Source organism: Gossypium hirsutum, chromosome A05 (assembly GCF_007990345.1).
Source record: "Gossypium hirsutum isolate 1008001.06 chromosome A05, Gossypium_hirsutum_v2.1, whole genome shotgun sequence".
NCBI lineage: Eukaryota > Viridiplantae > Streptophyta > Magnoliopsida > Malvales > Malvaceae > Gossypium > Gossypium hirsutum.
Window position 1 is genome coordinate 60,001,127 of NC_053428.1, and position 15,645 is coordinate 60,016,771.

The following is a 15,645-nucleotide window of genomic DNA, read 5'->3' on the forward strand; positions in this document are numbered from 1 at the left end:
ACCCAGTGCCTCATCGGATAGTTCGAAGCAATAGTTGACACCCAGTGTCTCATCGGCCTAGCAGAAGTAAAGTTGGTACCCAGTACCTCATCGAATCTATCCAAAGAAATATAGTGACACCCAGTGTCTCATCGACTCTAGGTCGAAGTATCCCTGAACACTTCCAATCCTATGGCATGCCAACTATATCCGACTCAGCCCGACTAGTTAATAGGGTATTCAATTCACTTTCTCAATTCTATATCACTTTCAATTCACAATTCAAATCACCATTCATTTTTCAATCAATACACTTTTCAAATAATCAAATATTCCATAATTCACTTATTCAATTCAATTTGATTCAATTTGCATCACTTTCATTTTCACTCAATATTCATATCAATTTCACATACTTACCTCAAGTCTTACTTACCATACATAACAATTAAAAATTCAATAATCAATAATAATTAAAATTCGAATTATAGTAATACACACCGTAATTCGCCCGTTTTAGTCCTCGATGACTTTCTCCTTTCCTTTCGATGCTGATGCTTCAGGTTCTTTGTTGGCTACGAAAATAATAGTAATTTACATTATTATTTATAGCATTAATTATAATAAATAATTAAATTTTTAAACAATTCCTACCTTATTCCCAATTTAGTCCTAACTAAACTTAATTACTTTCTTAATCCAATTCACTCTCTTTTTTATTCAAATTTTGTATAAACTTATATTTAACTATAAAATTTCCAGCATATTTCCCTAATTTTGAAATTTCTTCAATTTAGTCCCTACAACATAAAACTGATAGCCTAGTTTACAATTTAATCCCTTAATCAATTCTAACTTAGAATTCATTCAATTAAATCCCTAATTCCATAATTTTTTTTCCAACATAAATCCTACTTGGAAACATATAAACTCTTGAATTATCAACTTAATTTCATCAAAACTTGTTTTAAGGCTTCTAAAATATCAAAATTAAGAGAAAAGGACTTAATTAAGCTTACCAATTAAACTTGAAGCTTTAAAATCCCAATTTCCCTTTTTATTTTCTTTCCCTTTTTCTTCCCCTGTTTTCGTTTTCTTCCCTTTTTCTTTTGTTCTGTTTCTTTGTTTCTTTAATTCTTTAATTCTTTATTATTTTATTAACATAATATAATATTAATATCATATATTAAAATATCTTTTACTTTAATATTAAGTAAATTAATAATTATATAGCAAGTGTACATATTTATATTATTACAAATGTCATTATCTAATTTGCTTATCAAATAAAAATCTCATGGTTTAATTAATACAATTAATAATTATAAAATATCTTTATACTTAAATTATAAGTAATTAAATATTTAAATTACAAATGTACCAATACAATTCTTACACATGTATATTATATTACCATACAATTGTCTTCTATTTAATTTATTTATAATATATTATCAATTAAATAATCATAATAATTTAATATAAAACCATAATAATAATTATTATAATATATAAAACCTAAAAAAAATATTTTATTTTATTTCACCAATATGCCGCCTCATTTTTAGTTAATAGCTTAATTGTCATTTTAATCCTTTTTATTTTCTATTGCTTTATAATTAAACTTTTACCCTTTATTCAATTTAATCCTTTTTATTACTTACTCTAAATTAAGCTAAATTCACCTAATTAAATCCTAATTAGACACACCACTAGGCTCATAAATATTTTTAATAATTATTTTCGAACTTATTTCACTAAGACGGAGGCCCTATAACTTACTTTTCCGGTGTCCGTGAATTTTGGGTCATTACATTTCTCCCCCTTTAATAAATTTCGTCCTCGAAATTTACCTGAGAAGAGATGAGGATATTGTACTCTCATAGTTTCCTCTGGTTCCCAAGTCGCTTCTTCAATATTATGATTTCTCCATAGGACTTTCACTAAAGGAACCTTTTTATTTCTTAATTCTTTCACTTCCCGTGCTAAAATTTGAACCGGCTCTTCTTCATATGATAGATCAGGTCGAACTTCAATATCTTCTGTAGAAATTATATGAGAAGGATCTGATCTATATTTCCGTAGCATCGAAACATGAAAAACATCATGAATCCTTTGTAATTCAGAAGGTAAAGCCAATCGATATGCAACTGGTCCAATTCTTTCCACTATTTCATACGGCCCAATAAAACGTGGGGTCAATTTACCTTTCCAACCAAATCTCAAAACTTTTTTCCAAGGAGAAACCTTAAGAAATACTTTATCTCCAACTGAATACTCAATGTCTCGATGTTTCAAATCGGCATAAGACTTTTGTCTGTCAAAAGCTACCTTTAATTTATCTTTGATCTTTTTGACTGTTTCTTCTGTTTCTTGAATTAATTTCGGCCCAATTACTTTCCTTTCATTCAACTCCGTCCAACATACTGGTGATCTACATTTTCGACCATATAATGCTTCATACGGAGCCATCTAAATACTAGATTGGAAACTATTATTATAGACAAACTCAGCTAGTGGCAAATATCGCTCCCAACCTGCTTCAAAACCAATAATACAAGCTCGAAGCATATCTTCTAGTACCTGAATTACCCGTTCGGACTATCTGTCAGTGTGGGGATGAAAAGCTGTACTGAAACTAAGTCTAGTACCCAACGACTCATGTAACTGTCTCCAAAATATCGTTGTGAACCGAGGATCTCGATCTGAAATTATTGATATGGGAATGCCATGTAATCTAACAATTTCTCGAATATACACGTCTGCAAGCTTCTGCAACGACCAATCAGTCCTGACTGCTATAAAATGTGCTGACTTGGTAAGTCTATCAATTATCTCCCAAATAGCATTCTTTTTGCTTGCTGGCAACAGTAATCCCGTAATAAAATCCATCGTGATGCGATCCCATTTCCATTCAGGAATATTAATAGGCTGAATCCAGTAGGAACCTGATGTTCTGCCTTTACCCGTTGACAATTCAAACATTTACTTACAAATTCTACTATGTCTCTTTTCATCCCTGGCCACCAGTATAATTCTCTTAAATCTCGATACATTTTCGTGTCTCCGGAGTGCATAGCAAATGAACTATCATGAGTTCCCGTAGAATCAACTTTTTAAGCTCAGAAGTATTTGGAATACAAATTTGATTTCGAAACCTCAAGCATCCACAATCATCAATACTAAAATTTTCTGCTGTGCCATTCTGTACCATCTCTCTTTTCTTCAATAATTTGTCATCTTCCAACTGAGCTAATCTAATCTGATCAAACATTATCGATTTTACTCTCAATTCGGCCAAAAGACTCCCATCATCACTGATACTAAGCCGTGCAAACATTGCTCTTAATTCAATTACAGGTTTTCTACTTAATGCATCAGCTACAACATTAGCTCTTCTCGGATGATAGTCTATAACACAATCATAATCTTTCAGAAGCTCAATCCAATGCCTTTGTCTCAAATTCAATTCTTTCTGAGAAAGAAGATACTTCAAACTCTTATGATCAGTATAGATGTAGCATTTTTCACCATAAAGATAATGTCTCCAAATCTTCAATGCAAAAATCACAGCTGCTAACTCAAGATCATGAGTCGGATAATTCCTTTCATGTGGTTTCAATTGACGAGATGCATAGGCTATTACCTTCCTATCCTGCATCAATACACAACCCAAACCACTCAAAGAAGCATCACTATACACTACAAAATCTTTACCCGATCTGGAATGTCAGAATTGGTGCATCGGTTAACATTTGCTTCAATGTTTCAAAACTTTTCTGACACTGATCATCCCAAATAAAAGGAACGTTCTTCTATAGCAACTTGGTCATCGGCAAAGCTATCTTCGAAAATCCATTTACAAATCTTCTGTAATACCCAGCTAAACCAAGAAACTACGTACCTCAGATGCATTCCTCGGTGCATTCCATTGAATAATTGCTTCAATCTTTTTCGGATCAACTCGGATTCCATCTGCAGATACTACATGTCCCAGAAATACCACTTCTGATAACCAGAACTCGCATTTACTGAGCTTTCCATATAGCTATTTCTCTCGTAAAGTTTGCAGCACAATCCTCAGATGCCGATCATGTTCTGACTCTGACTTTGAATAAACCAATATATCATCAATAAAAACCACCACAAACTGATCTAAATACGGCTGAAAGATACGATTCATGGGATCCATAAAAGCAGCTGGGGCATTTGTTAACCCAAATGGCATTGCCAAGAACTCATAATGGCCATACCTCATACGAAAAGTTGTCTTCGGTACATCACTTTCTTTTACCTTTAACTGATAGTAACCCGACCTTAAGTCAATCTTCGAAAACACAGAAGCTCCGCTCAACTGATCAAATAAATCATCAATGCGAGGCAACGAGTACTTATTTTTAATTGTCACCTTGTTCAACTATCGGTAATCAATACAAAGTCGTATAGAGCCATCTTTCTTTTTAACAAATAATACCGGAGCTCCCCACGGTGATATACTCGGTCGAATAAAGCCACGATCTAACAAATCATGCAACTGTATCTTCAATTCTTTCAACTCTGTAGGTGACATCCGATACAGAGGTATAGAGATCGGTGCAGTACCCGGATAAACCTCTATAGCAAATTCAACTTCTCTATCAGGCGGTAAACCCGGTAATTCCTCAGGAAATACATCAAGAAATTCGCAAACTGTTCAGATCTTGCTACATTGACTTCCAACTGAATCTAAGTTAATAACATATGCCAAATATGCTGAACAACCCTGTTGAAGTAATTTACTAGCCTTTATTGCTGAAACGATACATTCCGGCCCACTAGTACGAATACCGTCTACTTCAATCCGATCCCCACTGTCTGTTTGAATACTAAATTTCTTTTTATAACAGTCCAAAATTACTCCATATTCGAATAGCCAATCCATTCCCAATATTATATCAAAATCCCCAAATGGCATAATCAACAAGTCAACAGGAAAAGTTTTATTCTGTATAATTAACGGGCATCTCGGACAAACCTGATTCATTAACATTGTTTGGCCTAGCGGACTTGACACCTCTATAGACACTTTAGACATTTCAGATTTTAGTTTTCCCGATTTGACTAATTTTGAATTAATATAAGAATGCGAAGATCCATGATCAATCAATGCATAAATAGGCTCAGAATACAGTAAAAATATACCTGTCACCACATCGTGAGCATCACCTTCTTCTCATTTTCTGACCACATAAGCTTTTGGCTGGTACTTTGGCTTCAGACTGCTGAGTAACAATCTCACTGCTCCTTCTACCAACACCTCTTCTGGAAGTCGAACTACCTCTACCTGACCCTCTGCCTCTAGCAGTAGTTACTGATCTTTGTGACGATACAGGTGGAGCACTATCGGTGTTCGGACAATCTTTGATAAAATGGTCTGTAGAACCACATCTGAAGCAACCTCTAGTTACTTTCCAACATTCTCCTCTGTGTTTCTTCCCGCAGTGCTCATAGTCTGGAATTTCTACACTTCGAGATAGACCTCTCACATTGCTAGTAGATACTGTCATCTGTTTACCTCTGCTTCTACCACCTCTGTCTGATCTAAAACTGGATCTCCAGCCACCCTGAGATTCTTTTGGTCTTTTCGACTGAGGATTTGAACTAGTAGTTCCTACACATTTCCCAACTAGCCGAGTACTTTCAGTCTTTTTATTAAGCCCCCACACTTGTTCTACCATTTTAGCTCACTCAATCAAATCTATCATCTCAGTAATACGATGAGATATCAATTGTACCTTAATCTCATCTCGCAAACCCCGTAAAAATCTTTTACAACTATCATCTTCTGTTGGAATAAACTCTGAGGCATATCTGCTGAGTCTCGAGAATTCTCTCTCATAGTCTATTACTGACATATCACCCTGTTGCAGCATTAGGAACTCCTGCTTTTTATCTTCAATATACATTTCTCCGATGTATTTCTTTTGAAACTCTTTCTGAAATAGGTTCCATGTTATCTGATCCTCTGGTAAATGTCGAACCACTGATTCCCACCATAAGTAAGCCTCCCCTTGCAGTACTGATACAGCACAAATCAAACTCTCCCGGGGGGTACAATCCAGTTGCTGTAAAATTCTTTTAGTCGACTCCATCCAATTTTCAGCTGCGGACGGATCGACTCCTTTAAGACCCATAAATTTAGTGGCACCATACTTCCTTAATTCCTTTATCGGGGCCCATTTTTGAGTTGGAACTGAAGTCGTAGCAGGAGCGGTTCCCGCTACTCTTTGCAAAGCATCGGCAACAATTCTTAATATATCAGAATCATCTCTGTTATTTCTTCTATCAACTCTAGGTGGTTGATTTCTTTCTGGATTTATACTAGGTGTTACTGATTCTGTTTCATCTAATCCATACGACTCTTCATCACCAGTATGCATTTCTTCATCAGTATCATTAATTCTTTCATCAGACATCTTTAATCTATAAAACATAAACAAACAAATAGGTCAACATCCAAAAAATCCCGACACAATTTCGACTCGACAGTGGCATGTACTTCTAAACTCACTTCTGAGCCCAATTTAGCCCGAGAATCGGCTAAACTTGATAGCTCTGATACTAACAACTGTAACACCCTCTAACCCCAAACCGTCGCCGTAACGAGGTTATGAGGCATTACCGGACATATCAGACAATTTATGAATAATTTACAATTAATATAACTTTCATAGTATAATATAATAATTAAGTCCCTATATTGAACTCCCGAAGCTCAAAACATGTATTAAAAGTAGAATGGGACTTGTTTGAGTATTTCAGAAAATTTTTCGTATTTATTTATATATTTATTTTTTTGTAAAAATTTTGATAGTATTTCTGCTTATTTTTACCTAAAACCCCCTGCAAATTCAAACCAAAACAACCAACACCAATGTTTCACATTCATATAACTAATATTTATATCATTAACATAATTTTAACTTAATAACTATCATAGCATCATTCAAAATTGATTAAAAACTTCATTCGTTTAACAACATAATGTTCATGTATCAAAATATCATATACTTTCCTTACCATTTCATTTAACCATCTAAATCTTATAATTCATCCTTCACTACCCAAAGTAGTATACATATTCAAGTGACTAAACAACACCTATGTACATGCCACATTTACCCAAAAGAAAAATATACATCACCAAATTTATGTTGGAGTCGAGATTGTTATGGATGCTGAGCCGGGACACTTGACTTCTACTTACCTACGCACGAAAACAACCGTACGCTGAGTATGGATATACTCAGTTGTATTACCATAATTCAAATTATATCAACAATAATAAAACATAAATATTAAATACATAACAATTAATTTCTTATATACTAATTTATACTTTATTATTATTATTTTCTTTCATCATTTCATAATAACAATTCAATTTAATTATTCATAAATCAATATAATTTTCACAAACTTGAATTTAAATCACTTATGAACATTTAATTCATCCTTTTCTACTTCTTTCGCAATTCTAATTCACAATTCAATTTCTTTTTCTCATTTTAATACCTCAAATTCACATTTCAATTTTTCACCCTATTAACATAACTCGGACTTTGGCGGATACACGGATCCAACCAAACACGCCAAATGGCACCCAGTGCCTCATCAGATAGTTTGAAGCAATAGTTGACACCCAGTGTCTCATCGGCCTAGCCGAAGTAAAGTTGGTACCCAGTACCTCATCGAATCTATCCGAAGAAATATAGTGACACCCAGTGTCTCATCGACTCGAGGTCGAAGTATCCCTGAACGGAGAACCCCTCTACGAATCATTGATAATATCCTGCCAGCCCTAGAAAACTGCGAATTTTAGACACATTCTTCAGCTGTTTCCAACTCAACACAGCCTCAATCTTACAAGGATCAACACGAATCCCCTCGGACGAAACTACATGTCCCAAAAATGTCACTTTCCGAAGCCAGAACTCACACTTGCTGAACTTCGCATACAACTATTTCTCATGAAGAGTCTGTAGAACCACTCTGAGATGCTCATCGTGCTCGTCCTTAGACTTAAAATACACCAAAATGTCGTCGATAAAAACCACCACAAATTGGTCCAAGTAAGGCTGAAACACACGGTTCATCAAGTCCATAAATGTCACTGGTGCATTAGTCAAACCAAAGGGTATAACTACGAACTCGTAATGTCCATATCGAGTCTTAAATGCAGTCTTATGCACATCGGCCTCCTTGACTCTCAACTGATGGTAACCTGAACGCAGATTGATCTTAGAAAACATAAAACCCCCTCTAAACTGGTCGAATAAATCATCAATCCTCAGAGGTGGGCATTTATTCTTAATTGTTAGCTTGTTCAACTGTCGATAGTCGATACACATCCGCATTGTCCCATCTTTCTTCTTTACAAATAGAATAGGTGTTCTCTACAGAGACACACTAGGACGAATGAACCCACGGTCTAATAGCTCCTGAATCTGAGCCTTAAGTTCTGTCAACTTTTTTGGTGTCATTCGGTAAGGGGCGATAGACACCTAAGCTGTGCCAAGAATCAACTCAATCCCAAACTCTACCTCACAGGTCAGAGGCAAGCCTGGTAGTTCCTTAGGAAACACATCTGGAAAATCTTTCACAGTTCTGATGTTCTTAACCAAAGAGTCCACAAAATTAAGAATACTGACGTAGGCCAAGATTGCCTCACACCCTTTTTTCACTAACTTTTCTGCTGCCAAAGCAGAAATCACAGATAGTCATGTTGTTCCCCAATCACCACTACCTCACTATCCTCCTCGGTCCTCAAGATAATCCTTTTCATCGCATAATTCAGACTCATCCAATGTTTAACCAGCCAATCTATTCCTAAAATCAAATCGAACTCCCAAAACAGAAGCTACCTTAGATCATCCAGAAATACTGTCCCTTGGACCTCTAACGAAACGTCTCTAGACAATTTACTTACTCAGATAGACTGTCCTAATGGACTCACAACAGTTACCTTGCTAGAAGTACTCTTAACCGGAATACTCAAGGTTTCAAACACAGTCCTAGTGATAAACCATAATTTATACATATTTTTATCCCATGCTTAGCACATTTATGAATGATTTCTCCTTAGATTTGGTGAATTCGATGCTCCTAATTCTTTAATTTCATGTTTTACACTTAGGTGAGAATAGGAGGGCAGAAAGAGCAAGAAACGGGAAAAAAATGAAGAAAACGGGCCAATGTGGGAAATTAGCACGACCTGGAGTTCCTCACACGAGTAGACCACACGCCCTTGCCTATTTAATAGCCTTGAGCACGGTCTTGAAGAAATCGCACACGAGCGTGTCACACGGGTGTGTCCCTGTCGCCCAAGTTTAGTCCTATTCGGAAAAGACTACTTTTGAGGGCTTTTAGGCATTCTAAAGCCTATTTAAACACCTGAGGAGGCACTTAGAGGGACACACAGAGAGTAGAAGCAAGGAATTACTCAAGGAAAGCCGATTGATCCATCTTAGAAGCCGGATTCATCGTCAAGACTGAAGATCTCCCTTCAATTTCCTTCAAGAGTTTTGGGTTTTCTTTATGTTTTGTTATCTTTATTCTTTTGAGATGTTTTCTTTCATAATTATGAATTAAACCCCCTAAATACCTAAAGGGAATGAAACCTAAGACGAATCTTGTTATTATTATCTGAATTGTATGATAAATATTTAACTAGTTCTTAATTATGTGCTCTTAATTCTTGTTTTAATATTCCAGGATATTGATTCAAGCTAATGCGCTTATTTAGAGTAGCAAAAGTCCCTGTCTAAGCGTAAATTTCTTGTAATTAAGCAGATTTGATTGCACACCTAGAGATAAGGTGACAAGATTTTTTCGGATCAGGGTGAAACCTAATAAGGGAATCCATAAATCGAGTTAATGCAACACTAGGGTGTTAATTAGAAAGAGATTTCAATTAATCAACCTAGGGTTAGACATTATTAGTCAGGAGAGAGATAATAATATAACTTAGGGATTTCTACGGATCAAGTCAAATGAATAAATCATCTGATTCAGAGTCAAATAACAAGTGAAGCCTAGGTGGATTTTTCCTTGGGTATTGTCTTAATCAATCGAGTTTTCCCAAAAGCTTTTCCCTAATTTTCTCTTTGTGCACCCTTAGTTTAGTTAATTAGTTTAGATAAATAAATCCCTTAATCTTTAGGCTAGATAATAAAAAGAAAGTAATTAATAGTACTCTTGGTTCCTTTGGGTTCGACAATCCGGTCTTGCTAAAGCTATGCTACTATTCAATAGGTACACTTGCCTTAATTGTGATAATAGTTAGTTTTAAGAACGATTAAATATAAATTTTTAAAACCTGTCGCGAATATCACGTATCAAGTTTTTGGGGCCTTTGCAGGGGAACTAAGATATTAGGAACACTCGATTTTTATTACTTTAGCCATTTTACTTTATTTACAATTTAAATTTTGATTTTCTTTTCCAATTTTCTTTTATTTGCTTCTGGCAGGTTTTTTATAGTGTATGACTAGAAGAAGCCCGTCAGGACCATTACTTTTTGATAGTGAGATCGATCGCACAGCTCACAGAAACTGAAGAGAAATAAGGCGAAGCTTAAGATACACAGAGGAAAAGCAAGAAGACGATATTCAAACCACAACCGAGGAGATGGCTAAAAATTAGGAAAATTCGCTACCTCCTGCGATTGCCGCTGATCTAGTAAATCAGAATCATGCTCCACGCACTATGTATGATTATGCTAAACCAAATTTAATAGGAACTGAGTCAAATATAGTTAGGCCTGCTATTGCTGTAAATAATTTTGAACTGAAACCTAACACAATTCAAATGATATAGCAATTTGCACAGTTTGATGGTTTGCAGGATGAGGATCCAAACAATCACTTGGCGAATTTTCTGGAGTTTGTTGACACATTTAAAATCAATGGCGTTTCTGATGATGCCATACGCCTTAAGTTGTTTCCCTTTACACTGAGGAACAAAGCTAAATAGTGGTTGAACTCGTTACCACGAGGGTTAATCACTACTTGGGAACAAATGACCGAAAAGTTTTTACTAAAATATTTTCTGTAGGCTAAAACGGATAAATTAAGGAATGATATCTCTTCTTTTGTACAGATGGATTTAGAAACACTATATGATGCATGGGAGAGATACAAGGACCTGGTGAGAAGGTGCCCTCACCATGGGTTACCACTCTGGCTACAGGTTCAAACTTTTCACAATGGCCTGAATCCTTCAACTAGGCAGATGGTTGACGCAGCCGTTGGTGGGACTATCAATAATAAGACACCTGAGGATGCTTATGAATTTATAGAAGAGATGTCACGGAATAATTATCAGTGGCAAGTCATGAGGACAAAGCTAACGAAAATAGTCGGCATTTTTAACGTCGATTTGGTCACCATGCTCTCTAATCAGGTAGAACTTTTGAATAGAAAAATTGATGATTTTCTTGGTTCTTCACAGGTTCACCTAGTAATGCAATACAATGCAAGTGAAGGAGGAACGAGCAATTCAGAATACCCACTTTATGGCCACAACATGGAAAATGAGCAATTAAATTATATGGGCAATAATCCTCAACCTCAAAATAATCCCTATAGCAACACTTACAATGCAGGATAGAGGAACCACCCAAATTTCTCATGGGTAGGACAAGGGAATCAGAGACCACCACCACCACCACCTCCAAGCTTCGAACAACCATCTTACCAACAAGAGAAAAAGCTGAACCTTGAGAATATGCTAACAAAATTAATCTCGGTGTCAAAAACTCATTTTTAGAATACCGAGACAGCACTTAAGAATCAACAAGCGTCGATCCAAGGGCTCAAAACTCAAATAGGCCAGCTCGCTAAATTGATGTCTGAACGACCACAAGGTAGCCTACCGAGTAACACTGAATCTAACCCAAGAGAGTAGCTCAATATGATTACCATTCAAGATGTGGAAGGGTTAGTTGCACCTGAACCAGAACCAAGGCAAGAAACTGTAGTAAGTAAAGGTAAAGGTGAGGTGGACCACAATGACCAAAAATGGGTAAGTAAAGAGTACAAACCATGTGTACCATACCCCAATGCAACAAGGAAAGACCACTCAGATGAACAATTCGGTAAATTCCTTAAACTTTTAAAGAAATTACATATTAACTTACCATTTATTAAGGCTCTTTCGCAGATGCCGAACGCAGTCAAATTTTTAAAGGAGCTTTTAGTAAATAAGCGGAAGTTAGATGAGGCGTCGCATATGGAGATGAATGCAGTTTGCTCAGCCATTCTGTAGAATAAGCTGGCCAACAAATTGAAAGATCCAGGGAGTTTTACCATTCCTTGTTTAATTGGTAGCTTGGATGTTAATAATGCCTTGGCTGATTTAGGGGCTAGTATCAATGTCATGCCTTACAAAATGTTTAAGCAACTAGGTCTTGGGAAACCCAAACAAACTAGGATGAGCATTCAATTAGCAAATAAAACAATCAGATTTCCTAGGGGTATTATTTAAGATGTACTTGTTAAAATTGAGAAAATTATATTCCCAGTTGATTTTGTTGTTCTAGACATAGAGAAGGATAGTAACTTGCCTTTAATTTTAGGGAGTCCCTTATTAGAAAGTGATAGAACAATAATTGATGTTGGTACAGGTGAACTCACACTTCGTGAGGGTGATTAAAAAATCACTCTTCAAGCTCGTAATTCAAGTAACACATCAAATATCGAGGGTGATTGTATAAATTGTACTACTGATACTAATCATGTGGTGAAAACTTCTTTGCAGGAAACACATTCGAAGAGCACACATGAGCTATGTTTAAGTAACGACAAGGGACCTATCTATGAAGAACGAAGGCTACGGGTTGAGGAACTAGATGAATGGCAGACACATAAATCGAGGACACACAATAAACCAAAATCACGTCATGACAAGCTCAATATCTCACCAAATCAACTCAAGGTTGGAGACAAAGTACTACTAGATACAACAGACCCTCGGATTGCCACCTCTGAACCTAATGGAGAAATCCCTGTTATGGTACTTAACATTTTCCCATATGGCACAGTCGAGGTAATTCATCCCAAATTTGGTACGTTCAAGGTAAATAATACTCGTCTAAAACCTTATTTTTATGAAATTGATAATAGGGATGAGGAGTGTAAACTCCTCAAACCACCATGACTATGTAAAATCAAGGTAAGTCGAGCTTAGACTATAAATAAGCGCTTCTTGGGAGGCAACCCGAGCACTAACAGTATTGATTTCTTTAAAATTTTAGTTTTTAACATCTAATCACTAATTGAGTCCTTGAAACACAGGTTTTCTAATCCACACGGCCAGGCACACGGGCGTACCTTAGATCGTGCTCACACCACAGGTGGAGACACGACCGTACGATATGGCCGCGTGAAAATAGGGTTAAATTTTTCCCCAACACGAGATGTTATAAGTTGCCACGGCCATCTGACGTGGCCATGGGCGAGTCTATCAAAATAATACGGGCGTGCGACATGCCCGTGTCTAGAAACCATGGTTGAAACTGAGAATTTAACACGGGCGTGCGACACGCCCGTGCCCACCACCCGTGCTCAAGATTGATAAACCAACACAGGCGTGCACCTATACACATGAGTGTGGGAGAAGCGAACGAAGTAGAACATGGCCGTGTGCAGTGACATGCCCAAAGAACACGAGCGTGGGACGAATTTCAAACCAGCCCAAATTTGAAATCGTAAAACACACGGGCTAAAATAAGGGTACACGGGCGTGTCCCACAACCGTGTACCACAATACCTATATAAACCCCTACTATTCATCATCCCCTTCCCAAAATCCCTAACCCTAGCTGCCACAACTTCTTCACACACCCTCCCTGCCACGCCTGTGCGCCAACCGACCGGTCACCCTTCAACTCTCCTTTCTTCTTCCCTTTTCCACCTTCCCTTCTCTCCTTTCTTTTTCCTTCTTTTCCCCTTCCACCACAGCATATGCACGGCCAAGAAATCACTGCCCATGCCTGTGGCCAACTCATCTCTCCGCTCTTCCCTCCACCAACCTATTGCGTTTGTTCACTCTTTTCTCTTTATTATCTTCATTCCTTTTCCAAATTTATGATCTATTCTTGTTTTATTTAACTATTATCTTCATAGTTCTAATGATAGTTCTTTGCCATTTTTTATGAAACCTTTATTCATTCTCATATGCATGCATCTACTAGTTAATTCCCTTAGCATCATTCTCATATTTATATTCATAATAATGATTTGATATATCCATTAGGACTTGGTTGTTTTTCAATAGATTTTCCCTTTAGTTAGAAAACTACCATGAAATATTGGTATTTAACATACTTGCATGTTTTTCTATTCGTACGGTTTATTCCTATAACTTCATGTTTTCATTGCAGATACTATGTCAAATCCACGCGACAAGAAAACCGCTATACCCGCCTCGAAGAAGAGGAAAGGAGCAACGTCATCCTCGGGTCCTACCACTAAAATCAGGCACCCATTCCTTCGATTCCCACCGCGACCACAGGAGGAACTTTTTCAAATACTACCGGCCAGACCCTTAGGTGCGAGCTGCTGCATTGATTGGGCTGCACTTGAACAAATCCAACTGGCTGATGCGGTCCGAACCCTCCTGATGACTAACTAGTGGGGACTATTCTTTGAGATCGTCGAGCTGACGTACCTCGAGCTCACACTCGAACTCTGTTCAACCTTCCACCTCCAAGTAGTTATGACGGAGTTCGATGATCCCAGAACGGTCTAGTTCCACTTCGGTGGTTTAGTCTGCCAGATAAGCGTACCTAAGTTCGGCATCACTTTAGGACTCTATACGGAGGAGTTCATGGACGATGATGATTTTTACACACTCCATCGCCACATCCACTTGTCTCTCTCCAACTGCTGGAGGGCCCTCGTTCCTGCTTCGGCCACTTACGACCCTAGTCTCTCTAAGGCATTAGACCTCGCCCCATCCCTAAGATACTTACACGCCATCTTGGCCTACACTCTGGTAGGGTGGCGAGAGAGCACCGGCGTCGTCAACACCCATGATGCCTACTTTTTGTGGAGTATGGCGAACGGGCACGTCTTCGACCTTGCCTATTTCATTGCCCTCGCCATTCGCCATCAGACGGAGCGGCATAGGAGAGGAGTCATCTCCATTGGCCCCTAAGTGACTAGATTAGCACGGTACTTTGAGTTCCTCAACACAGCAGCACAATCATCCTCATTCACCCTCATCGGCCAGATGTCCCCATAGGGCATCTCGAGCATGCTTCATATGAGGATGATCAAGCGACGACGTGGAGTTCACCCTCCCCAGTACCGCCTCGTCTAGTCCGCCAAGGAGGGGGACCCAGAGGACGTTACTGATGATATCCCTCCACAACACGAGGACCCACCGTCTCAACCACCACCCATCCATCGTCCAATTCATGCAGCGGCTTCATACTCTAACATCTCTAAGCACCTTACTCGATTTGAGCAGTAGTGTTTTCAGCGCTTTGATCACATTGATGCTACTCTACATCAGATTTGTTAGCACCTTCACATCTCATCACCACCACCACCGAAAGAACCATCCGACGATGACGATGTTTAAGAACTTTTTTGTGACAGCCCTAAATTGACCCTAGTCGGG

The 15,645-nt window shown here is 37.6% G+C and overlaps 1 non-coding gene across 1 annotated transcript; it reads right to left on the reverse strand.

Annotated features, from left to right (window-relative positions):
- Window positions 1-11,085: 11,085 nt before the first annotated feature.
- LOC121229756 (small nucleolar RNA R71) lies at window positions 11,086-11,192 on the reverse strand. The gene has a single exon (XR_005927711.1). It is a non-coding gene; the product is annotated as a small nucleolar RNA R71 (small nucleolar RNA).
- Between the last annotated feature and the right edge of the window lie 4,453 nt (window positions 11,193-15,645).